Source organism: Excalfactoria chinensis, chromosome 11 (genome assembly GCF_039878825.1).
Source record: "Excalfactoria chinensis isolate bCotChi1 chromosome 11, bCotChi1.hap2, whole genome shotgun sequence".
Classification (NCBI taxonomy): Eukaryota; Metazoa; Chordata; class Aves; order Galliformes; family Phasianidae; genus Excalfactoria; species Excalfactoria chinensis.
This window is the reverse complement of record NC_092835.1, coordinates 15,938,241-15,962,509: the sequence shown is the minus strand read 5'-3', so window position 1 is coordinate 15,962,509 and position 24,269 is coordinate 15,938,241. Positions and strand designations below refer to the sequence as shown.

General features: G+C 39.8%; 1 protein-coding gene and 1 long non-coding RNA gene across 3 annotated transcripts in view; both read right to left on the bottom strand.

Moving 5' to 3' along the window:
- The window catches only part of SMPD3 (sphingomyelin phosphodiesterase 3), a 106,947-nt gene extending 83,108 nt beyond the window's left edge, over positions 1 to 23,839 (bottom strand). Inside the window, exon 1 of one of the 2 annotated variants that reach the window (XM_072346264.1) lies at positions 23,588 to 23,839. The gene's annotated coding sequence lies outside the window, so the exon portion shown is untranslated. Of the gene's footprint in view, positions 1 to 22,807; positions 22,882 to 23,587 lie in introns of those variants that run through there. The other variant, XM_072346265.1, reaches the window with a different exon arrangement.
- LOC140257470 (uncharacterized) lies at positions 9,688 to 10,579 on the bottom strand. The gene is made up of 3 exons (XR_011905024.1): positions 10,481 to 10,579; positions 9,878 to 10,026; positions 9,688 to 9,792 (listed from the first exon to the last, which is right to left on the bottom strand). It is a non-coding gene; the product is annotated as an uncharacterized lncRNA (long non-coding RNA).
- Positions 23,840 to 24,269: the final 430 nt, after the last annotated feature.

Here is a 24,269-nt window from a genome sequence, read left to right as displayed (position 1 = left end):
GTAGTGATGGATGACCATATATAAAGGTGTATTCTCACAGCACACTGTAGTTTCACCAAGTCAGCACGTGACATGTGAAACTCCAACAGTCTTTGCTAGATTACACCTTTTTAAACTAGCTTGTTAAAGTAGCTTCTGAGACACGTCAGATATAGAACTACCTGACATTTTATTTGAGCACAGTTAGGTATTACTGAATACTTCTGTACAAATAGATAGTGCTGTAATGACCATCAGCACCACATTAGTACCAATGGCATGGCATTGCACTGCAGATGTAATGACTTCTCTGTAACTTGAATGCACACATGCAAGATACATTACAGAACCCTTTCCATCCATTTTATCCAACACAAAACAAGTTTTATCTGTCCTGCAGCTAGGACATTTTAGTAACACCACATTAATATTAGTTAAAAAAACAGGAAGCGTTTGAAGATCAAAGCATTTATTATTTTTGGGGCTCATGCAAACTGAGTTAAAGGTTAAATTATTTTACCTTGTCAGTAATTATCAGATAAAACATACAGCTATACATATTAGCTTTGGATGAATTTCTTAACATTATGCTAGCTTAAAGCAGAGGTAGATCTTTCACCATCACTGGACATTATTCTACAGTTCTATCACTATTCCTGTAACAAGTTTAAAAACCACTCGTGGAGAACAGATTCTAATAAATGGACAGTTCATGTGGCCATTTCTTCTTTGCAAAAGCAAACATGCTTTGCTGAGAGCTATCTGCATCCCATGTAGTGCTTCTGGATTCAGGCTATAGAAATCCAAAATCAGGCTTTTAATGTAGACAACATAAACAGATCACATGCTGGTTATTTATAACCATGCCACAAATGTTCCGGACTTGTTGCATGACAGGTACAAGACTTCAAGGACTCAAAACCCATTGATTTATTCAGTATTTTGCACTTCCCATCCTGGTTCAACTCAGCAAAACAGAAGCAACTGTCTGAAAAACACAATTTTTCTTATTATTTATATCAGAAATCACGTCGTATAGCTTTTAAGTAAAACTGCTATGCCCTCTCTCTCTAGATATTTTGTTTGGTTTTAGTTTGCTTTAATTAATTATCGCCTCTGGTACAAGCATTAGAATTAACAACATAACACCTCAACACACATCAAAGAAGGGGTAAACAGAGCCATTCAGTAACAAAATGCTCCACCTTTAAAATTAAATAATAATCTGCTGCATAAAACAACCATATTTTGCCAGTACCAGAACTCTTTGATTGCAATGAAGTCACAACGTTACAATGAAGTGCTACACATTAGCTAATGCAAGCTCTAACGAGTGATTCCTTCTGGGACAAAACTTATGCAAAGAAAATCTGTTCTATGTTTAAGCATACTTGGCACACAAGCCCTGTGCTCATCTCTATAAAGTAGGTATTTTTACTTAGATTTATGAAGCTGAAACAAACTGCACACTGAACTGCTTATGTCTTTCCACTGCTTATAAAGGCTGTGCAGATGATTTGCTCAAACATGAGTAGACAATGTGTTTATACTGAAGGTGCATAAAGCTAGTCAAGTTGAGTAACACCATCAGTACTCCAAGTGTAACCTCTGTGCTTTCCCTGGCCTTTAAATCTGCTCTGAACTACTCTGTTCTGAACCTTTTGACAGAATATCTGTTTCTTTGTCCTTGTCCTCTTGAAGCTACCAGCAGAAAATGTCACTGTACTAATTAATCCATGTCAGTTTTAAAATTTTAACTGTAATTATACTGTAGAAAAGAACTAAAGCTTTAAAGATCAGTTTTATCTTTACAGCAAGTACTAGAAGTCAAGAGCATTCAAAGTTATCACATAGGACAGCACAGGGTCTCCCAGAACTCATCTATGAAAATAAAGCTACACAATGCATATGCTTTCTAATTATACTCTGTACACTGGTCAATTTTCCACAAATAATTCTCCAGCATTTCTAAATTCAGCAGAGAACAAGCTTTCATATAAAGCAAACTTGTGATAACATCAGGGAAGGAACCTAGACCTCTCAATTCCTAAATCTTACATCCAGGTCATTAAATCAGTTCAGTGCTTTCCAGAACCATTAAATACAAAAGTCTAAAGTATGTGACTTTCAAACTCCTCCTCCCCTCCCAATTACTTTAATGCCATCATTTTTAACACCAAGTATTAAGACTAAGAGAGATCACTCCAGACAGATACAGGAGGGGGAAAAAAAAACAGCTGAAGAGATTAAAAATTTATTTTGCCTTAGTTTGAAAAACAAGAGACTTTCTCAGAAGTCTGATTTACAGGGGAAAAAAACGTGAGAAAGTGCAAACGGAGTAGCAGGAGTTATTTTTGAAACCAGCACATTCTTTCAGTGTGAAACGTTGGTTATGTTTGAGATAAAGCCTGAATAACCAAAACAAACCAACAGAAAAGCACCACACTGACAGTTCTTTCACAAGCTGTGCATTATACACAAGTTCTCACTAGCTGCTTATTTGTCATTAATGCTTTGAAAGCAAAAGGCAGATTTAGAACAGATGTGATTTTGTGGTCTCATTTATTTAGAACTTCACATAAAGAAGTCATCAAAATAGTCCAAGGAAGAAACCCAGTCAAGAGGAACTATTTTGGAATCCAGATCTCTGATAAAGAGGTTGCATATGGCAAAACAGATACACATTCAAGTAATTCAGGACTACTTGCTCATCCCTTCAGCTTTCTCCAGTTTCAGAACTGCATTAAAACTAGAATTTAGAATATTTTTGGTTTTAAAGCACCAAAGAAGTCTATTTTTTAGCTAGTAAGTAGGTACCGTTTGCTACCAAACACTAACAAAGTAAGTGCTAACCAAGGTAAGTCAGGCCAGAATCTGCTCTATCTGGAGCTGAAAACATTGTTTCCCATAGAGGCCAACTATCTCAGGGAAAAAGAAAAAAAAGAAGGACAAAAAAAGAATATCCAAGTACAATATTTAGTAAATACAGATCTCACAACAGCACTTTCCAATAACAAATGAAAATATCCTCCAGAAAGCAAGTAGTGGTTTTCATTCGAGATCCTCAGCCTCCTGCTGCTTCACGTGCCACAGAATCCTGAATGACAATTTACAAGTTTATTTCCAATGAAAAACCATAATGGTAAGAAAATCCAGTATGCAAAATGCATAACGTACAGTGATGCCCTAGAAGTAAAGTTTCTTGTTGTCAGTATTTTCAAGGATCACAGAAAACAACCCCGCTGTATTTTGCTCAGTTACTCAGGCAACATCACTGGAACATACAGACAACACACCGGAATGATGTGGCCATTTGTACAATAGATTGGATTGCTAACTCTGCCAGTGTTCTGATGGAACACAACAAGCTTTTTATTCAATAATCCAAATAAGTATCTCCTTTCATGTCTTGAATCAATAAAGCTACAGGGATTCACACGGTATTTTCCAAAGGAATACAGCGCAAGACTAATGCTCATAGCTCCATTAGAAACACTTAAATGCTAAATACTGCTTTTTCTGATTGTGAATTTCTTTTGAGATTCATTATTGCCCTCCTGTCTGAAAAGAGACTCTCGGGAGCTGACACGTTCCTCAGTTAGCATTGTTATATCTGACAGAAGACATAAAAGGCAAACCACTTTCCCTCCAGCTTTCCTCCTGAGCCAACCAAACACAGAAATTCTCAGACTCTTCTAATTTTGAATTCCAGATTTTGAAGTTTACAGAATAATTGTAGCTTTCAAGCACAGAATAACATTGCCACATAATTCATACCACCACAGAGAAACGTGACTGGTGCTCTAAATACCATTAAGAACAATAAAAAAACAAATTCATGTTGTAGGCATATCAGCCTGATTAAAAACGCATATTTTTAATGCTAATGCACATTTCATTATGAAGGAACCTTACCCTTACCTTCCTATCAAAAATAATTTATAACCAGACCTTTTCTTCTTTTCTCTCACCTTCCTTTCCCAATAGCTTTTCCTTTTTAATAGCACTTCAGAATCATTCTGATCAGAATTGCATTTCCTCATTTACTAAGCAGCACATGATTTCCATACTGCACATTCAGGTGTGTTTGTACTACACTGAAACCATCAATGCTTTAGTCTTGAGTCTATCCGTACTTGACAGAGGCTAAGCAGGCTACCCACTTTTCTTTTATACTTTTTTTTTTTTTTAAAAGCAATAAAACATCCAGAATTCTGATGGGAAAACAAAATCCATATACAGGAATCTTGGGAGGACAATGAACAGAGCTCTCACACAAATACTTTCTGTGTAAGTGAATATGGATAAGAACATGTAGAATTCAATACAGTAATGAGACAGACATAAAACCCACTCTAAAATCTCATCCACCATTAAAATGAGCTGATATTAGAGGTCTCTTGCAGATGCCTGGCCTCTGCTTCTAGAAGGGAGCTGATCAAATGTTTCACTTTATTTTTTGGACAGCAGCACAGAATGATGGGACAGTAAATGCAGGAAGCTAATTTTGAACATCATGATAAGCACCATTCAACCACGGAAAAGACTCTGTAGATATCACAACAAATGAGTTTCAAAAGGATAAATTTTAAAAGAAAGGTGACCTCGAGGGATGTTTGCAGGCAACATCTAACCACAGGGGAGAGTAAAACAAAAGAGGCTTGTTAGAAAGCTTGACAATTAAGCACCTAAGACACTTGACTGCTCATTTATAGTTCAGAATAAAAAATAATTCTGAGAGACAATAGAAGTGGCAGAAGAGAACACAACTAAACAGCTTGTTTTGGAAGTATCTGAACAGGTTCTGCTTTAACTTTATTTGAGATGTGTTGAGAAACCATGCAGGGCAGCTAAATCAATAATCAAGCTAATGACCTTAGTGACAGAGTTCTGCACTGGTATTAACTGCACAAAATTGGATTCAAGATTCACAGAGGAGATTTCTCTGAGTCAGGGAGAACTGGAAGTCTGGCACTTGGAAAGCTTTTTTATTGGAGGGCAAGAGAGGTCTGTGCCTAGTTTTGCTCCAGTTCAGCCAAAATACCATGGCAAAATATTACCAGCAACAACAGTTAACTTTCCCATAAAATACAATGCTTAAGAAAAAAAATGCCCTTCCCCCAAATCAAGAGCGACATCTCAAGCTCCATCTCTTTACCCCAGACTTCATAAAAGTTTAGGAGCCACCTAAAAAATAAGGATCTGTAAAGGTCAAGACAAACAAAGCACCAGAAGGGTACTTTATCATGTAGTGGGATGTCAGGAAAGACAGAGTTGAGCAGGCAGTTTAATCTGGCCCAAGTCTGCAAATAAAAAGCAGACACCTGAGCTGGCAGCAGTTCAAGCTGATGCAGCCCTATGGCATAGCTCAGCATGGACACAGCAGGAAACAACATGGCAGTTTCAGTGCCAGAGCAGTGGATTAAGGTGACAACCTGTGTCTCTCTACAAGCTGTACTTCACCACACCCACCACTAGCTCAGCAGTTCTGTGCTGCAGCCCATTGCTCTATATTATGCACCAGCAACCAACCACATTCAGCAGTAACTGCAGACATCTGTTTCCCTTTACCAGGCCCCCACTGCAAACATTTCTGACATCAGCACAGTCTCCATAGCACCTAGAACACTTACGGGATTTTTTTCCCAGTTTTAAAGCAAACCAGAGCAGAAAACTGGACAGATTTAAATGCAACATGACATTTAATAATTTAATAAACTACTCCAAACAGCAAGGAGTAACTGAACTATGCACAAGCCCATTTTTCATATGTTCACAGAAGGCTTAACTCAGCCAATGTGAACCTGAGCAGCCACCAGAAAGGATCATCTTGCACTTATTCTCTTGTTTCATGATTTCTCTGCTTATCCCTTGGACTGACAGTAGCACCTCAAGCAGCCCTGCACAGGCAACTAAACCAAGGAACTGATCCTTCTGAAATCTACATGTAGCAACACCGACTTGCACCATCCTAAAACCGAGTATGACCTGCATGCTGAAAATACTATTCTGTGTCAGGGTGCACCACTATAACAAACAGCTTCAAAAGGTTTGTGTGAATATTTAGAGATTTGGTACTAAAAACTGTAGAAAACACTAAGAGGAGACCAGCTATGACTTGCTATTCCGCACGTTGCTAGTTTTCCTATTCACATAGTACAGGATCCCTTCCTCTGTCAAAAATACTTACTCCATATATCTCAAGTTTAGGATGTGATTTCAGAAGAGAAGGTGCAGTTTCTGTCTCTATTTCTGTCACTTTTCTTTGATCTCACTCTACTGTACAAAAAGAAGTATCTCCTTCCTTCTCAGGTTTATTCTGTCTTCTTAGGCCACCAGTCCTGAAGAATAAAACACACTCAAAGAGAATAAAAATTCTACAAATATAATTCATATGGTCTCCACCCCCTATTAATAGTTATTAGTTATTATCCCTCTGCTTCCTCTATTTCTGTTAGTTTACTGTGGCACGTTCAGTACAGTTTTGCAGTGAAGAAATCTGAAAGTGTGCAGGAGTTTCTCTAAAAACGAGTCTAGTGAGATCCCCCAATAATCAGTCTTACAAATTTCTACTCATGCAACAAAAGGATATTTTGGAAAGGCACACAAAATTAGTGTCTAGTATCTTAAATCTCAGAAGACAGTTACATTGGTTCTGTATCAACGGTAGTAAATATTTGTGATGTCTACAGCAAAAACAGATCATTTGGTTTTCACAACTGAAATACCAAAGCAGAAAAAAACACTTCCAAATGTTTGTTTTAATAGTGTAACATGTTATTTTGACAAATGAAATAAACACAATCATCAACAAACTGCTTGATCTTACTGCATAACACCTGTACTGAACTATTGCAAACAATTCAGGTTGTACACACCTGCATTTGTGACAAGTTCCAGTCTGTGGGCTGGAAGAACAGGTGACAGCACAGTAATTTTTAATACTTTTTGGGAACACCTTCAGAGCAGCCACTTGTAGAAAACGGTCTTTTGATAGATATCAGTGTGGTGTATTTTTCACACACACACATATATTTTTTGTTTTGCCTCATTTCAAACTCTTGTGATGATGCTCTGGGTGTGTACCCTTTGTTACTAGGCCACTGCTTACCTGCATGCCTATAATTAGAGACTAATAATGCCATAATAGGCTCACAATATCAGTGAGGTGCAAGCTGAATCTGATTCACTATATTAGTCTCAGCAAATTAAATTCATTTGCGGAAAGACATTCAAGGGAACAGACTAGAGATGTAAAATACAGCTAAATTATCCCCCCTCCTAAAAGTGTGACAAAGGAAGCTGCAACTCATCAGAAGCACATCAAGAATTCTTTGCCCAAAAGGAATGAGGCTTGTGACCGGTGTGAACTTCTCTAGTCTGATGTGATCGACATTTCACAGTTTGGTATATTTTTAGTCTTTGTGAAAAAAGGAGAAACGATTTCTAAAATATTACCCTTCCCCACCTAATGTATCTACCAGCACAACAACTACATACGTGCCATAAGAAATGAAGTGCAATCGCCCGATAACACGTCTAGGAAAATTGCTTTCAGCGATCTGCAGAGCACGTGCAGGCTATGCATTGCAAGCTACCTTCTGACCATGTAATATGTGTTTAACCACTCAACATCAAACAGACACAGTCATTTTTAAGGGACCAAAGACAAGTTCCAAATCCCGTCTTAATAGACAACATTAATTGATTTTCAATGTAAAGAAACTGTTTAGAGGTGCAAAATCATCTAATGTGCTGGAACCTGCAACAGTAAGTCAAACAGCTAGCCAGAAGGACCTCACAGTTCAATATTATGACTCTGCCAGTAAAAAACGTTGGCCAAATGTATCAAACAAGCTTTCCCATTATAACACATTACTTTTGTTGGTGATGCAGCTATGTTTTATATAGGGCTCAACACTGCTAAATCAAACAGCCTAAATCAAATTCAGCAGGAACTGCACCACTGATTACAAAGAAGGGCAATCAAAGATAAAATGTTTAGCCAGAAGGCAGTACAGCTCTAGAAACACTGGCTGTATCATAAAACTCACAATATTAATGCTTATGTAATTTTTAATTAAGATATTTCATTCCCATGCAATCCCAATCACACATTTTTTGCACTCTTCTTTTCGCAAAAGCCCATGCTTTACACAAAAACATAGACAGAATGAAGGTAGCAAAACAATAAATATATCCTTAATTTCAAGTTTGGTCTGAACACGCCAGACAGAAAACGCTGTCCTGTTTTGTGCAGGGTGTCTGAAATGAACGAAGTCCTTCTGTTTGTTTTGCGATTATTGCCCTCACAGTGTTCTAAGAATGTCATTCTTAGCTATAGGGAGTTGATTTACAACAGATGAACTTGCTTAGGCACAAAATTGAACTGTACAAATCTTCACTAGAACTCAGCACAGTCAGCACCAACCTCTTTTCAAAATCTGTCCCCAGTTATTAGATGCCGATACTCAAAAACTTGGCTCTGTGCTCTTAAAAATCTGATTCTGTAAACTCAAAACCAATATTGCAGTCACTGAGTTGTGGGCACTCCTGGCAAGTATTCCTGTCAGCGGAGGAGCAAAGCAAGAGGCAGCCTGTATCAGACTGAATAAGTCTTCTTCAAATGATCAAGCTTACTACTGCTGTATTTACTGGCACTATCTGTACGACAGTTTTGGTTTTAGCCTGTTTTATTTGCATATTATTCTTTCTCCTTATCAGTTTGTCACCATGTTAGCCTAGCACATTGCTAGAGGCAGCAGATCTAGAGCCAGAACAGAGCTCACAACTGGCCTGAAAGAAAACGATAAATACCTCCTATACTCCTGTATCAAACCAGGCCGAATCTTTGTAAATGAGTTTAAAAGACACTGGCAGAAAGCATAGTAATAAAATATATTCATCCAACTTCTTAATTTATACAACATTTTGCTAAATGAAAACACAGCCATTTGATAGTTAAGTGCATTAGGATGGTATATACTCCACAAGTCACTTCCCAAAATAAATGATTATGCTTTCATACCTTTGAAATTTCATATCAAAAATGATATACCAAGGCTCAGGTTCTGCCTTCAGCACAACTCTTGGACCCAAAGGCACTGATAAAAGTTGCTTTGTTATTGGAGTTTCTTTTCTAGTTTCTTTTCCATGCTGAGGATATTTGAATGTAGCAGTACAGTAACAGCTCCCACCTTTGTGTTCAAATGTAGAACTGAAATGAGAGTTTTGGCCAATTCATACAACTACTCATTTAAAGCGTTCCCATTAGATCCCTGAAGCACCATACAGCACAAGTAGAAGCACTGGACTTATCTGCACGCAGTGATCAGGGCTATTAGAAGTCTCCAACCATCTGTTAATGAAACTCTTGCCTTACATGCTTAACATTTAACGTGTCAGTGTTTCACATTTTACTGCAATCAACTTTAAACATGCTACTTTCTTAACATAACCCTTTTTTTTCCCCTCCAGTTAAAATACAGGCTTTTAAAGAGAGAACGTTAATTCTAGCCTATCTAAACATAGGTGATTCTTATGAGACAACAAAAACATCACTGACTTAATGTAAAACCCATCTAATACCCTAGCGTATAATTAAGTAATTCATTAGCAAGTAACTTCAAGTGGGTGTAATTTAACGTTTCCTTCCTGCACCCTGAGCAAACACAACACAGAATACTTAATTCATTTGATCCCAAGCCCCTAAAAGCCACTGACTTGGCAAAATCTCATACAGAGTCTCATATGAAGAGCTCCAACCCACACCTCACGAATCATAAAGGCTTACTTCACTTGTAGGTTCACCACCTGCAGAGAAGGGAAGGAATGGTAGATTATGCTTTGTTGATTTTTCAGCAAATTCTGCAGCAAGAAATTGCCCCATAAGACTCACTTATCTCCTGACCAAGCTCCTGTTCTACAGGGCAGGCTGCTCGTTCACAGGGTGTGCTGCAAACAGGCCCAGTTCTGCCCTCACTATTCCACCTTGAGGAAAAACAGCAAGCAGGCGGCACTGATCTCAGCTCTGTAGTGGGCAGGGAGCTGCACGTGGAAAAAAAAACAGGGCCATAGCGAATTACAGAGTCACTCACTTGAAACAGCATTTAGTTATTTAATAAAGGCACAAAAATACATTTGTATTTTTAATTCCTTAGTAAGCCTGCTGCCACTGAAATACTTTTGATCCATACTGCCCAGCATGGTTCATTCCACAAGTGACACAGGAGAAACGGGACTAAGAGACCCTCACAGAGAGCAACCTGCACCATCAGCAGGGCGCCATGCTGTACGTGATGTGATGATGTGGGATACCGGTGATCATAAAACCACGACAACCCCTCAGTTCTCCTCACACCTCCGACTTTGCCTCTCCCGCTATTACCGCACTCATTTAGGCCTTTGTTCTCCCCTGATTTTATTTTTTTCTGTAAGACTAGCTTGAGAATCAGGAAAGAGATGAGGAAAACGAAGGTTCTGTTACTACTTAAGGGCTCACCTCTCCTGAGGAGAAGACAGTCGTAACCCCGCAGGCTGAGGAGACTATCGCGACATCCCGCCTTCTGAGCGGTGCGACAGAGAAGAGCCTGCTTTCCCGCTACTCGTGCTCTGATTGGCTGTTCGTCCGCAGAGCCGCAGGCGCGAAGGGAAAGCGCCAATCGGGGGCGGCGGGAGCGCTGTGAGGGGAGGCGGTGCTGAGGGGAGCACGGGATGGCGGCGGGAGCCACGTGAGGCGGTGTTTTCTCTTTCTGTGAGGTGAGTTTGTTGTTCCTACACTGTTTCTTCCTAGTGAAGTCGTTTTAGTCTTGTGAGGCTCTCTAGGGAGAGCGGTTAGGTTTGTCCTGGTGGCACGAGTGAGGTACTGCAGGCCCTCGCCCATCTGCTCAGCAGGAGGGCTGGCTGTGAGGTCTGGGCCTGCTCGAGTCTGCCTGCCGTTAGTGAAGAGCTAAATATTGCTTAGTATATTGAGCTACAGTGCAAGTTGTATGTTACACTTTTCAATGTTATTTTTGTTTGGAGATATTTAAAGTTGGCTTCTAAAGTAAAATATCAGTGCATTCTGGAGGAATAATTTTTCATTTCCTGTATATCTTTCCAGTACTACGTAGCCAGTCTCTTTAAGATCTCTTCAGTTTTTAAACTTGAACAAAAGTGCATTGGTGTTGATGTTTTAACTGATCGTGATTAATAAATCCTGGCACTGTGGAGCTGCCCTGGCAGGCTGTTAGTGCTCTCTTCGTGGTTCCCCAATGTACCAATGACAGAGGTGTGGAGTGAGGACATGTGCATGACCTGGGCTGAACGCTGCTGCGTGATGGCAGCACTGCCTGGGAGAGCAGATGAGCTGCCCGTTACCTGTTTGATCCTCTGGTACTTTCCTTACATGTGTCTCCTGGGCCTTCTAAGGCAGCTTTCTTATCTTCTTGCTTTTGATTCACATTAGTACTGCTTTCCTGCAGAACTAGAATGCCATAAGAGGTTTGGAGGAAAAGAAATAAATAAAAAATGAGATAGTGTGAAGAATAGGAATGAAATGAAAATGTCTTTTAACTTCGGGTATATCTATAGATAGAAAGTGAGGGCTGCTGTTGTTTGGGTGTTAATTTGGGCAGGGGGGTGAGGAAGAGGTCAATAATGACCTAATTATTGACCTGCTTGTTTTCACTCTGTGAAAGAGGCTTCCCATTGATATTCTAGTTTTCGGAGAGTATGTTTTCATGTAAAGCTTGTACTACCTGCTCTTTGAAGTGGTTTTAGTTGTCGATTTTGTAGTCCTACTGGTGATGGCTTTTGCAGTACGTTTTTTCCTTTCAACAGATTTGTTGGCTTTATCAGTTGTATTGGCTTATTTTTATGCTTGTTCGTACTTTGTTTAAATCTGTTTTCTGTGCCTAAAAGTCTGGGATGGGTAACTTGGTAATTATGTTGGCTTTCTGCATTAACGTGTGATCTATAATGTTTTGGAGCCATCACATACTCTTATTTAATTAGGTTGCCTAGCCTGCATATTAAAAACAATCTTTCTGCATCTTGGAAAGTAATTTAATTTTCTGAATACCAAAAAGATAATCTTATTCTGTAATAAATTTGATGGGATTTTGAATATTCTGTTTGTCCATGGCATAGCTGTTGCTCTTCTGCAAGAGTGGTTAAAATCTCAGCAAAACTTGAAGAATTTGGTAAGAGCTGTCTGAAACGGTGTGCTGTTCTGGAACTCTATGGCTTAAATGCCCTTAGTGTTAAGCAGTATAAATGCATGTAATGGAAACATCATATACCAAAGTTATATCTGTAGTAATACGGTTTGAAATCCATAAACACCTTTACAGAGTTTGAAAGAGAGATGTGTTTTTTTCCCCTTGTTATCAATAATTGGCAGCAATAATGGGCTGGAAAAGTACTTAATAAAAAGTTAACGGGCTAATCAGTATAAATAATTGTTTTTCTTTTCTTAGATGCTCATGCATCTCTATTTACTTGAGAACTGTCACTTCTTATGAAGATATCAAGTGCTAATAAAATTCTTATTTCTTTTCCTAAGACCTCAGGGCACCTCCCTTTGCATTGCAAAGCTGTAAAGTTCTCAAACTTGTTCTCCCCACAACTGCTATCCCCTGTGCATTTAAATTGCTCTACTTCCAAGGATGTTTATGGGCAGGTATTTCCAAGCAAGTCTTAAGATGCAAGTCTTACATGTACCTGGAATTTAGTTACAGCTGTGAGAAACACTAGGTTTGTTCAAACTATTTTCTTCCTAGTGGAGAGATTTTAAATCTGGCTTCTTCACTGTTTTTAGCATTTGACACGGTTATTTTGGGTGAATAATGAGCTATCTCTTTGCAAATTAATTTTAGATGATAGATCTATCCAGTGCTTATGAGCATTTGAGCCCTTGCACTTCAAACCACGTATGTTTTTGAACTACTTGCTGCTGTTTCTCAGGTAATGCTTGACCTTTTAATCACTCCTTTGTCTCTTTGCTTCTGTGCATTGCTGAACTGCCAAGCTTGGGGTCTTATGCACTGCCTGTAGTTCAGCACAACATCCACAGTTCTGCAGAACTGTTGAAATCACATGATTCCTCTCACTTCACTTACATATTTGGCAGTAGTTCCTTTATGGGTATAGCTGTTTTTCCTCCCTACTAGTGAATGTTCTAGCTCTGGCAGTGTCAGTTCCTTCACCAGCCATCTGTCTCCCTGGCTGAGCTCCCTTTCTTAGAGTAGATGCAAGTCCTACTGAGTACAGCATCAGCTGTTAATTCTTTATTCAAAGGGTTTTAAAGCAGCAGCTGCTGCACACATCCTGTATTTCAATTTTCTTCTCAGTGATTATCGCTTTATGGTTGCTGTCTTCAGCCCCCACCTTGCTCCAGGTTATTTGCAGCTTGCTTGTCTATTGCGTCACTTCTCTTCCTGAAATCTTACGTTAGTTTCTTCACTCTGACAGCGTAGATTGACTCTGAGTTTTGTCTGCAGTGTGCATGTCAGAATGCAAGTACAGTCTAGTCCACTTCTGATTGTTGTTTTCCAGCAACTGCATTCTTTTAAAATGTTGAAAGAAGCATCTAAGCACTGTCAGATAAATATTACACAGGTCAGGTTATAGCTCCTGAAAACAGAAGGTTAATGTTGTAGTTACTGCCAAGAATTAGGAGAACAATTTTTCTTCAGCAGTGCCTGTTATATGTGACAGGTTGTCATGTAGCTCAGAGACTGACATATTGCTAAGCAATCTAGCAGGCTGTTGTTTAATAAAAAGTCTTATTTGCTTATAAGCTACTCAGGTTTGGATACAAAGCTGCCTTATGAAACCCCAATTACATAGTATCCTTACGTACTAAAATAGCAGTCACTTTAAGTTGTTTACTGTACCTATGCCATATCTTGCCAAGAGCTAAAGTTCATCTAGGTGGTGTCTAGAGCATTATAAACCATCATTTGGCGTTAGCACAATTTTCAAAAGTAGAATGAACTGCACAACAATTTCAGTAAAGATAAAGGCTTATCAGATTTCATTAATGAGTGTTGATAAGCCTTTCTTAGACTCTGTTCCTTTCCTGGACAAATGCAAATATTGTTTATTGCTAATGCCAATTAGTCAGCCAAGCATCTGTAGCTGGCAGCTGTCCTCCTGAAGGCCTCAGGAGATTAAAACTGCTGGGGAGCTGATTTGCATATTAGATGTTCCTGTTTGTCATCTTCTAAGGGTCTTTCATACATGTTGGTTGTTTCTCTAATGATAAAGAAAAACTAAGTGTGTTTACAAGAGTAACTAATAATTAGTAAGCCGGATTTTATTTTTCCCTGTACTCAAGATCTCTAGGGTAGACTTAGACGTGTCATGTAGTCCCTCAGCAGAGGTATTATCTATATAAGAGAAGTTTGCTTCTGAACTAAACCACTGTAGCTAAAACAGCTCCAATACTATTGTGGTGTTACACTAATAGAGGTATGTTCACAATAGATTAGTCAATTCTGGATTGGGGAACTGAAGCTATTGTACATTATTGCTAATGGGGCTTGTGCTGGTTGAATAATTCCAGTAGTGTAGAGAAGCTTGTAGCCTTATTAAAAGCTGTGTGGTTTTGTCTTTCTGGCATTGCCAGGTTGGTCTTGTGCAGTCTTGGAGAAAGTGACAAATAACTAAAGAGGACAACAGCATGGAAAGCAGTAAGGGTGTAAATTAATTTCTAGTCTGTCATCTCCCAGGCAAGTTAACTTCCTGCCCCCAGGGTATAACTTTCAAATTCGAAGCGGCACAGTGATAGTTCTTCAGTCTGTAAAAGTTGGTTTCAGAGTGCTATTAAAAGAGGCTCTCAAGTGTGGTCATGACAATATGTTCAAGGATGATTATGAGACAGAGGAAGTTAAGATGCCCAATAGTTTGCTCTTGTGAGTTGATAGCAAATAAACTTCTTCTCTCAAGTGAAGCTGCAGGTACCGCATTCTAAAAAGAGCAAGTAGTCAAAGCAAAGAAAACTGTAGATTGTTTTTATTCTTTCTTACTGATCTCTGCTCTCTAGCCTAGGTTCAAACTGAGCATTGTCTTATTAGAATTAAGATATATTCTTAAATGAAGACTGTGCCCTGTGTTCATCTGCTGAGCTGAAAACCAGTACATCTGAACAATACAATATTCAACACAGTACAAGTGGAGAGGTATTTTTAAGATCAGACAAAATCAACTTGCATGCTAGACTATGGAGAAGTTAGTTGCTACTTAGTAATGCAGAAATTAAAAGAAATCTTGGTTAATAATATCTTCTGGAGGAAAAAAAAAAAACACATAGGCATCATAAGATTTCAAATGTCTGGGCTTTTAGTAACCTCTTACCAAAAAAATGCCTGCCAACAAACTGGTCAACTTGAATCAATATAGGTAAATTAATAAAAACATGGAGAAGTAAGAACTTTTTGGCTTAGATTTATTCTTTCCATCATGGAAAATACAGAAACTCTGGCTTTGTTGTGTCTTTTAATTTAATTTTTATTAGAATACAGTATAAAAACTATCTAATAAATTACTTTTAGTTGCCAAGACATGAAGTGCTCTTTTGCAGTGTCCTAAAATAATAGGCTCTACAAAATGTTTCTATTAATCTTTTTCACACACAAGCAAGGCAGGTTGTTCCAGCTACCTAAAATGGGTTCAGTAAGAAGTTAGGTAACTTTTAACATCTTGATCAAATGAACTCTGTGATAGAACTTCTGTTCTGGAGCAGACATGAAGACTGTAGAGGTGAGTAGTGAATGAGGAGACCTGGAACTGGGCCCCACAGCACTGTCAGAAGTAGCTCTTCAGAGGCAGATTATGGAATCAGAACTGTAATCTCTGTTTGACAGAGTTAATGTGCAGTCTTTTCAGGGATGAAGCTGTCTACTGGTCCTTCCATCTGTCAGGATTTTCCTGGCTTCTCTTAGAAATAAATGTATGGATTTTAAAATGGGACTGCATAGAAGAGAGCTTTCTTTGTGGCTGTTATATAGCTCCCCTTTAAAGAGTTGTAGGTATTCGGGAGCTGCTAGCAGACCACCACCTGAGAGACTGAATTGGCCACTACAGGATTTCATGGATTTCTAGCCCACTTTCCAACACAGCTTTGTGAATATTTGAGTGATTGGAGTAAAGTGACTACTTATCAACTCTTTTAACAAAGAAGAGGTTAAAGCAAGTTATTCACTTAGAAAGTGAATACTGCCCTTGAAGCACAGTGTGGATGGTAATGAACAAAGTGACAGATTATTTCAGCACAGGATTTGATTCTCTCTGTCATTCTTTTTTCAAGAGTTGGGTTTCTAGGTAACCTCATAGAATAGAATCGGTTACAATGTTTGGAAGCAGTTCTTGCGTCTGAGAAGCTGTGGTCTAAGTTTTCTTTAAAGCCATAGAAAAAACAGCTAAATAAAAAATTGGTTCCGATGTGTAACCCTTCAATAGTTCCATCATGGGAACAGTTTCATGTGACTTAGTCTAATTCTGCAGACCTGTAAAAATGAGATTAAAGCTACCTAGATTGCTGTGAATGCATGACCAAAACAAATGCTAACATCTATTAGTGTGTAAAAGCTCACAGAGTTCAAACTTGTATTTATAAAGTGTAGATTATTTTGATATGAAGCACGTGATCTATTTAGTTTAATAGCAATTAGTACAAAATAAATAGTGAAGTTTCATATTTACTAAATAACGCTGATAAATGTGAACTGATTGCAGGCTTTCTGTCAAACAGCTTGTGTAGGAAAGTCAACAAAAGATCTGCAGAAACAATCAGAAAGATCTTATGTATAAATAATCGTTGTGAACATTGGGATGGGGCAGGGAAGAACACCCTGTCTGCTGCTTATCTTCTACTTCAGTTTGCACTGTAGATATGGGAATGTATATATTGTTATGTAGATATGTGGTAGGATAGGAAATACAAGAATCTGTGTTGATAAAGAATGATTTCTGAGGAATGGAAGTTGAGTAGATAGAAATGGTTACATGAAGAGTGGTTTAAACATTGCAAATGTTTGTCACAAGTGAAAAGCAAAGTTTTCTCTTAATCTGTCCAAATATAGTTCAGCCTTTGGATTTTTATGCAATGTTTAGCTGTAGGATATTTGGTTAATACATGGTTTACTGTGTGAAAAGCATATTATTGCTTGTGTCCTGAGGACATTGTACTATGTAAATGTGGAAAAATGTAAATCATAAGTGAAAAGAATAGTTAATATTCAAGTAATAACTTCTCAAGGATTGCACTGAAGTGTAAGTGACTGGAATAATATTGTGCTGGAAAATTTGTGTAAATACAAATGTGTACATATATTCACTGTTTGCTTATGGTCTCTACTCATTACTTTAGGCATACTTGCACTGAGTTTTATAATGCTTTGTTTCTACTGTAACACTGAATCTTGGTGGCTGGCTCTTTAACAGTAGTACTGGATGGTGGTAGTGAATGGTAGTGCCCAAGCCACAGTTCAGATGTATGTTGGTGAGACTTTGCATGTGCTGCCTTTTGCCATCAGGCTTTTATTAATGGCTAGTGAGGTGAAAGACTGATTCTGATCAGTCAGGACAAAAATGGCTTCCTGTGGTGAAACAGTATGTTGCTTTCAAAGAGGTAGAAGACAACAGGCTATTCATTTTCCAGTTTTAGGAGAATGTGTATAGGAGCACTTTCCAGAAGGTATGCTCTAAAGATCATGAAATACTGAGGATTTTCTTGGCCTCAATTAGTGTTTTGTTTCAGTCTATAGAAACGGCTGAAACGGGAAGTTCAGACCATGAACAAAATGTAGATTTCAAACACAGGTCAAATGTCAGTTAATTAAGGAACTTAAGTTTTGACTAGAGTTTGGATGTATGGTGCTAAACATTTACCCTGTTACTGGTTCAAGCAATGAAAATATATTCACCAACTGCTAGCTGTTCTTCGCTGTTAGATTGCAATGAATTTTTTTGTGCCTCTAAAATGGAAACTTTGCATGTTGTAGTACTCTGATAATTGTATCTTGATCAGAAATCTATTTCAGTGTTAGCTTGGGGTTTCTGGATCCAGGTGAAATTAGCATTAAAGGAATAGGTAGACTTCTTTATAAAACAGAAAATAACATCAGTAAAGAACTGAACCACTCTTTCTGGGAGGTTTCCTTGGCAGATAAGTTCAGTGAATCATATTTGGCTTTTTAGATGATCTACTAAAGCCTAACTTAAAAATCTTTGTTTAAAAAGAAAAGGCAGTTTTATATCTATTTATTAAAAAAACAAAAAAACCTCATATTATTGATTGTCTGTGTCATAAAGTGAATAAAATATTGTTCTATTTAGTGTTAATGGAAGGAATTATTATTAAAATATACAGGTCAACCATAATGTACATTCCCTATAAATGAGTTAATGGTAAGGAGGAAATGGGAGCTGGGGTCCAGGAATTCAGTGGGATTCATGGCTCTCACTTCACCTCTTTTATTTGAAGCCAACGTAAGGCTCTGTGCCTAACCCCTGGGCCAGCTGAGGGCTTGTGCTGTTGACTGGAGTGGATTAAATCTAGTAATAATGAGTGACTAGTAAGGCTTGAAGTGTCTTGCTCTGTGTGACACAGCAAGTTAATGGTGTGACTGAAAATGTACCTGGACATTGAGTTTGTTGCCTGCTCAGTGAACCATGCTGTCTCTCCAGAATGACAGCATTGACCATTCTTGTCTGTGGTCAGGTGGATAATAATTGAAGTGGCAGGGAAGACTTGCATAACTCATGGATTCAATTGTTATTTGAAAGTCTAAGGATTAATTGTCTTGTTTTTGTAACATGGTAATGCTGAGTTAATTGAAAATACTAGAGGGTAAAAATGATTAATTTTTTTGCTAGTAATTCAAGTTATTTTGATGCAGGTTGAGTATGATTCTTAAAATTACCTCTCTGTGGTGAGGTGCAAAGTAAGGTATATGACCTAACAGGCTGGTTAGAGCTCTGCTGCTCTCAAGTGTTGTGGGTTTTTTGTTTGTTTGTTTTTAATTAAATGTTGCTATACTCCATCTGAGTAGTCTTTAATTTTCTGCCGTGGATGTAACGTGCTGCTATGATTCAATCAAGAAAGATTTTTTGATTCCTTCATGGATGTGTGGGGAGTTCAGTGTTGGAAAGTGCGATGTTGATGTTTCTATATTGCATATGAAGGGGTGGCATAGTGAGAAGCCGTGGTCCCATCTTCACTCTGGACTACACAGGATCTTTAGTCCCTGTAATTTAACTCCATATTTACACTGGGTTCTGTTTTGATACATCTCCTTATCTTTAGTCCTACATTGTAACTTGTCTCTTACATCTTTTATTCTCGTTAATTTTGTCCTTAATTTCTGAACCTCTCAAGTGTCATCCAAGCACCAAGCAGCTTTCCTCTTCCTTTCCACATAGTCTTTAGTTCTCCTCAAGCACTTGATTTTTGTCTCTCACTCCTCTGTGATGCTTCCTTTTATTTGAAGCAGCATTGAAGTAGGCCTTTTTCCTATCAATGGCTGAAAACCAATGAATCAATAAAACGGATCTAAAATGCAAAGTTTGGAAGTGAACCTCAACAAGTATGAAGAAAACATAAGCATGCTCATAATGAAATATTAGCAGCAAGATATTCCTTTTCCCGAGGGTAAAGGAAGGGAAATCAAATGTTTAGAAATAATTGAGGAACAGATGGAATCCTGCAATGCTATCTCTTTTCCCTGAGTCAGTTTATAAATACACTCAAAGCTTGTATAGTTTCAAGTGACAGATATGGTTTGTCACTTTGGAGGTTATTTTTGCTATTGTTAATAACAAAATAGGTTGTGCTTGAGTTACTGTAGTTGACAGAAGTACCATGGAAAAAATACTTACATTTATCTCAGTTCTCAGATTTAAGCAGCATCTTATGATTAAACTACAAAATAAGATTAATGGAATATTTTTTTGATTTTATGCATTCCAGAAGTAGGTGGGGGGAGGGAAGGAAGCGGGATGGGAAGCTGAACTTCTTGGTAGCCTCAGGCAGGTCTCAGAGTGGAGTAGAAACCTGCAGGATGATAGAATTGGGTTTTTTTGTGTGTAATTCTAGTCCAGTCACATCCCCTGTGCTATCTGTAGAACAGCTGGTGAGTGAAGAGTGAAACCTATGAAGTTCTGTTTCACCTGAAGGCAGTAGGCCTGCAGCCAGGGTGAATAATCATCATACAGACAGGAGCAGCAGGCATGGTGCCCAGGCATCCATTCCCACTGAGGAGACTGGGGTCAGCTCACACATAAATGCTTTCTTTGAGTTCTTTAAATATACTTGCCAAGCCTTAGATCTGTAGCACGATAATTGACAATATGAAGTTTCTCAGTCTCCCTCACCTTTGCTGAGATCTTCTATAACCACAAAGTTAGCTACTTCTACTTTGACTTATGGGGATGTTTGCTGGTTGCTTTATTGAGGTCTGACAGCATCCTGAATGATATTACAGTAAAAGCTGAGTGACCCTGGCAGTGCTTGCATGACTAAGTCAGGAATTGCTGAGATCTGGTGATCTCCCAGTGGATAAATACAAATTTATGTGCAGGCTTCGCCCTTTGTGCTGTCTTTGTTTTCCTACCCCAAGTACTTAAAACTAAATTCAGTGGAACTTAAGAAAATGTTGTACTTGGTGCAATTCACCATGGATACCATTCCCTCACCAGAAGCATCTTTGCACAAATTCTTGTCAGCATTATATTGTCAGCTCAGATTATAGACTTTTCCTCTGTGCAAGAACTTCACAGTTCAACTGTGTTCTAGTGTTCGGTCTCCCAGATTTGGTTGTACTTAATGGCAAGCATTGCTAGAATGAAAGCAGCAAACTGGGTGAAGTTAATGCACCATCTCAGCCACAATCCAGGGAACAAAAGAGCATGCTAAATTTATGTTTATAGTAACTCAGAGTACCTCGGTTCTCTTTTGTAAAGGTATGTCTCTTTCCTCTCTCATACAGTTAGCAGAAAAGAAACACAAGCTTGCTTTCCATTGACACGCGTTGATTTTTAACTTAAACATTTTCATATCGATTTTGCTTATAGAGATTTAGATGTTGAAAACAAAACTTGCAACATTGTTGCATAATGTGATTGCAGCAATCATTTTTTGTTTAAGACTTTCTGAAAAATGGACTTCTACTTAAGTGTAATAGAAATATTTCCATGACTTCAGCAGCTCACTACAGAAGATAAAATAAACGTTTCCATGAAGAGCTTGCAACTGGGGATTTTCTGCACTGTGCTTTATGCATGATAACTGGACAGGAAAAGTCAGTGGATTCTGAATCAGGAAAATATATATTGCCTGAGCTGGCATGCAAGCAAATAACATGTTCTACTTGTAATAGGCTTTAGTATATGCAATGTTGGGGTAATAGAAGTGTCCTTTTAAAAATATTTTAAGAGTAGATCATTGGCTTAACGAGGCTAGGATAGCCTAGTTTAATAAGCACAAAGAAGCTTTGTCTTTGTCCTAACTAACCAGGTAAAAATATCCTTGTGGCAACACGCAGATTCTCAGTTTATGAATTATGGCAATATAGGGGTGTGGTCAGAGCATGGTGTTCAGCCCTTCTGGTATTTCAGTAGCTCCTCAAGGGTTGTTTCAGGCAACAGCAACTAAAATGTCTAGAGTGCAATTCTGGTATTAAGCCTCTTTCATTCCTGCCCCAAAAGAAAATCTATTTTAAGGTTTAACAGTGCCCTTTAATTTCAAAGCTAACTGCTACTTTGAGGCATGCAGGCTGGGTTAGGCTGTGTATGCTATGGATAGCACTGCTGAATAGAGCTAGGTCTGTAAAGATCAAAATGGTTGACTTGTCACTCCATAGTAATTGTTCATGGTAGAAGAAAATCAATAACTTAACTTAAGTCACACATAGCTGATCACATGCTCTGAGGCTTCTGTGGTACTGAGACTAAAAGCCAGAGGTGGGGAGGAGCTGTGTCAGGAAATCATTTTCATTTGGACGGGGAGAAGCCTGCTTTGCATACAGTCAGAAGCACAGATTGATTTTTAATTTTACAGTAGTATGTTACTGTAATTGTTAACTTGATTCTTAAAAGGCTACTTTTGAGAACCTGATGTTATGCCCTGAATATTCAGCGTTCTTACTGTAGGGGGTTTTTTGGATATGCAAGGACTGTGAGATGGTGCCCAATCTGTTCAACTCTTATTATAGTCAAGCACAGGAACTGTTAAACTGCTGCCTAGATAACAAAAAACAAATGCATTCTCCTCTACTGGAAACAAATTGCATTCCCAGAGCTTAAAATTATGATTTAAAAAAGAAAAGAAAAATGAGAAGCGTTAAGTTTCTGAGTACATTAGACAATCCTTAATGGCATGACAACTAATGCATGTCTTGTCAACTTGCTTTTAAATACCCACCTTACTGAACCCAGCAATTGCCTGATGGCATCCTTCTGTTTTAATACATGATACGGCAATGTGGGGAGCAGGGGTTGCCTAAATTGTATTCTTTCTTAACACAGGAATTATTACTTTAGTCTTTACATTTTGGTTATCTAAAGGAAGCTTTCTTTAACCCCTGGTTTAGTTTTCTGGTTTCCCGTTGAAATCAGCACAGAACCTATTGCAGTTCCTGCTCTGTCTGCATGCATTCTCCCCAGTTAAAGTTGCTTCTTATGCTCTACACACAAGCGAAGTGCTGAGTTTCCCTTTTGCCAGCCTCCCCCTTCCCATGCCACTCTGAAATGAAGTAAATCTATATTACCAATGCAACAGAAAATACAGCTACAGTCCTGTTCTGAGGTAAAATATGCAGTCTTTTGATAGCCAAGGAATACTCACCAATGCATTGACAACAAGCTACTCCACATGCACAAAGTTAAGAACACTTCCTGCTTGATTGTGCACATTGAATGTTCTCACCCCATTCCCTACCTCATCACTCAGCACTAAGAAGCCTGAAGCACCATGCATAGCAGCACCGTGCTTGGCTGCAAATGACTTCATTTAAGATGTAATTTATTTATTTTTTTGTCATATATAGTGGAATTTTTTCCTCCCTTTTCTGACACTTCTTTACAGGATCACTATATATGCTGGTCTGCCTCTGACCTTCTGCTGCATGCCCCAGCTCCTCAGTGTGGCTAATAATCCATGTAGAAATATGCAGGCAATCACTGCTGTGCACAATCTATACAGGCACTACGTACAGCTGAGGATATTCAAGGAAACCATTTTGCAGGCTTGTCTGTAGCACTACCTGTATGACAAATGCTGCATTTATTTTCCTTTTTGGTGCTGAGCTGTGAGAATACGAGCACAGTGCCAACAGTAGATTAATCGAGTTAGTTCTTTTCTTACATATAGCTATGCACAGATATTTGCAGTAAGAAGCCTTTTATCTCTTCTCCGTTCCCCACCTCCCGGAAATTAAAGCAACGAAACTACTTAAAAAGCAAATGCACTGCACCGCTTTGTTCTTCGCGGTCCCCCTCGCGGTGCACGCTTCTGCCCGCCAGCTCGCCTCCCCACTGGCCTCGACTGGGCAGCAGCCCCGCGGGCGGAGAGGCGGGGGGCCGCGGATGCAATGCGGATGGGTGGGGAGGGGGGGGGGGGCTTTACCTGCCGTGTCCCCCCGCGGAACCAGAGGCGCCTGGATCTGCCGCATCCGCGCCGGGGCGCGGCGCTCAGAGTGCCCGGAGCGGGCGGCTGAGCGCTGGAGCCATAACCGTGCCGGGGAGCGGTGAGAATGGAGAGCCGCCGGAGCCTCCGTGAGCCGGGGGGAGACTCAGCACCTGGGCGCTGAACAGCTCCACGGAGCGCCACAGGCGGGGCCGGCGCCGCGCTCCCCGCCCCTGGGCGCGGGAGGGCCGCGCCGCCCCCCCCACCCCCCCGCCTGGCTACGCGCCTCTGCGGCCGCCCCGCCCAGCGCCCGCCGCAGGCGGGGACCCGGCCCGCGGGCGGCGGCCGAGCAGAAGGGCGGGAGTGGCCGCGCTTCCCAGGCGGCCCCGCGCTGCGAGAGGCGGCCCTGCTCCCGGGGGCTGCGGGGAGTTGTAGTCTTGGCGCGTGCGGAGCGGAGGTGCTCGGCTGGGTGACGCCGAGCCGAGAGGGGGCGGTGGGTTCCAGGCTCGCTGAGGGGCGGTGGCTTTGCGGCACGAGCGAGGGGAGAGACGCCGGTGCTGCCGCTTTTGGTGGGAGCCGGACGTAGCTGCGCTTTGTGTTGCCTCAGAGTGGCGCTCCTCCTGCCCGGCTTTAGCGGGGCCGAGGTCGCCCCTCGCTGGTGTGTCGTCTGTGGGCAGTCTGC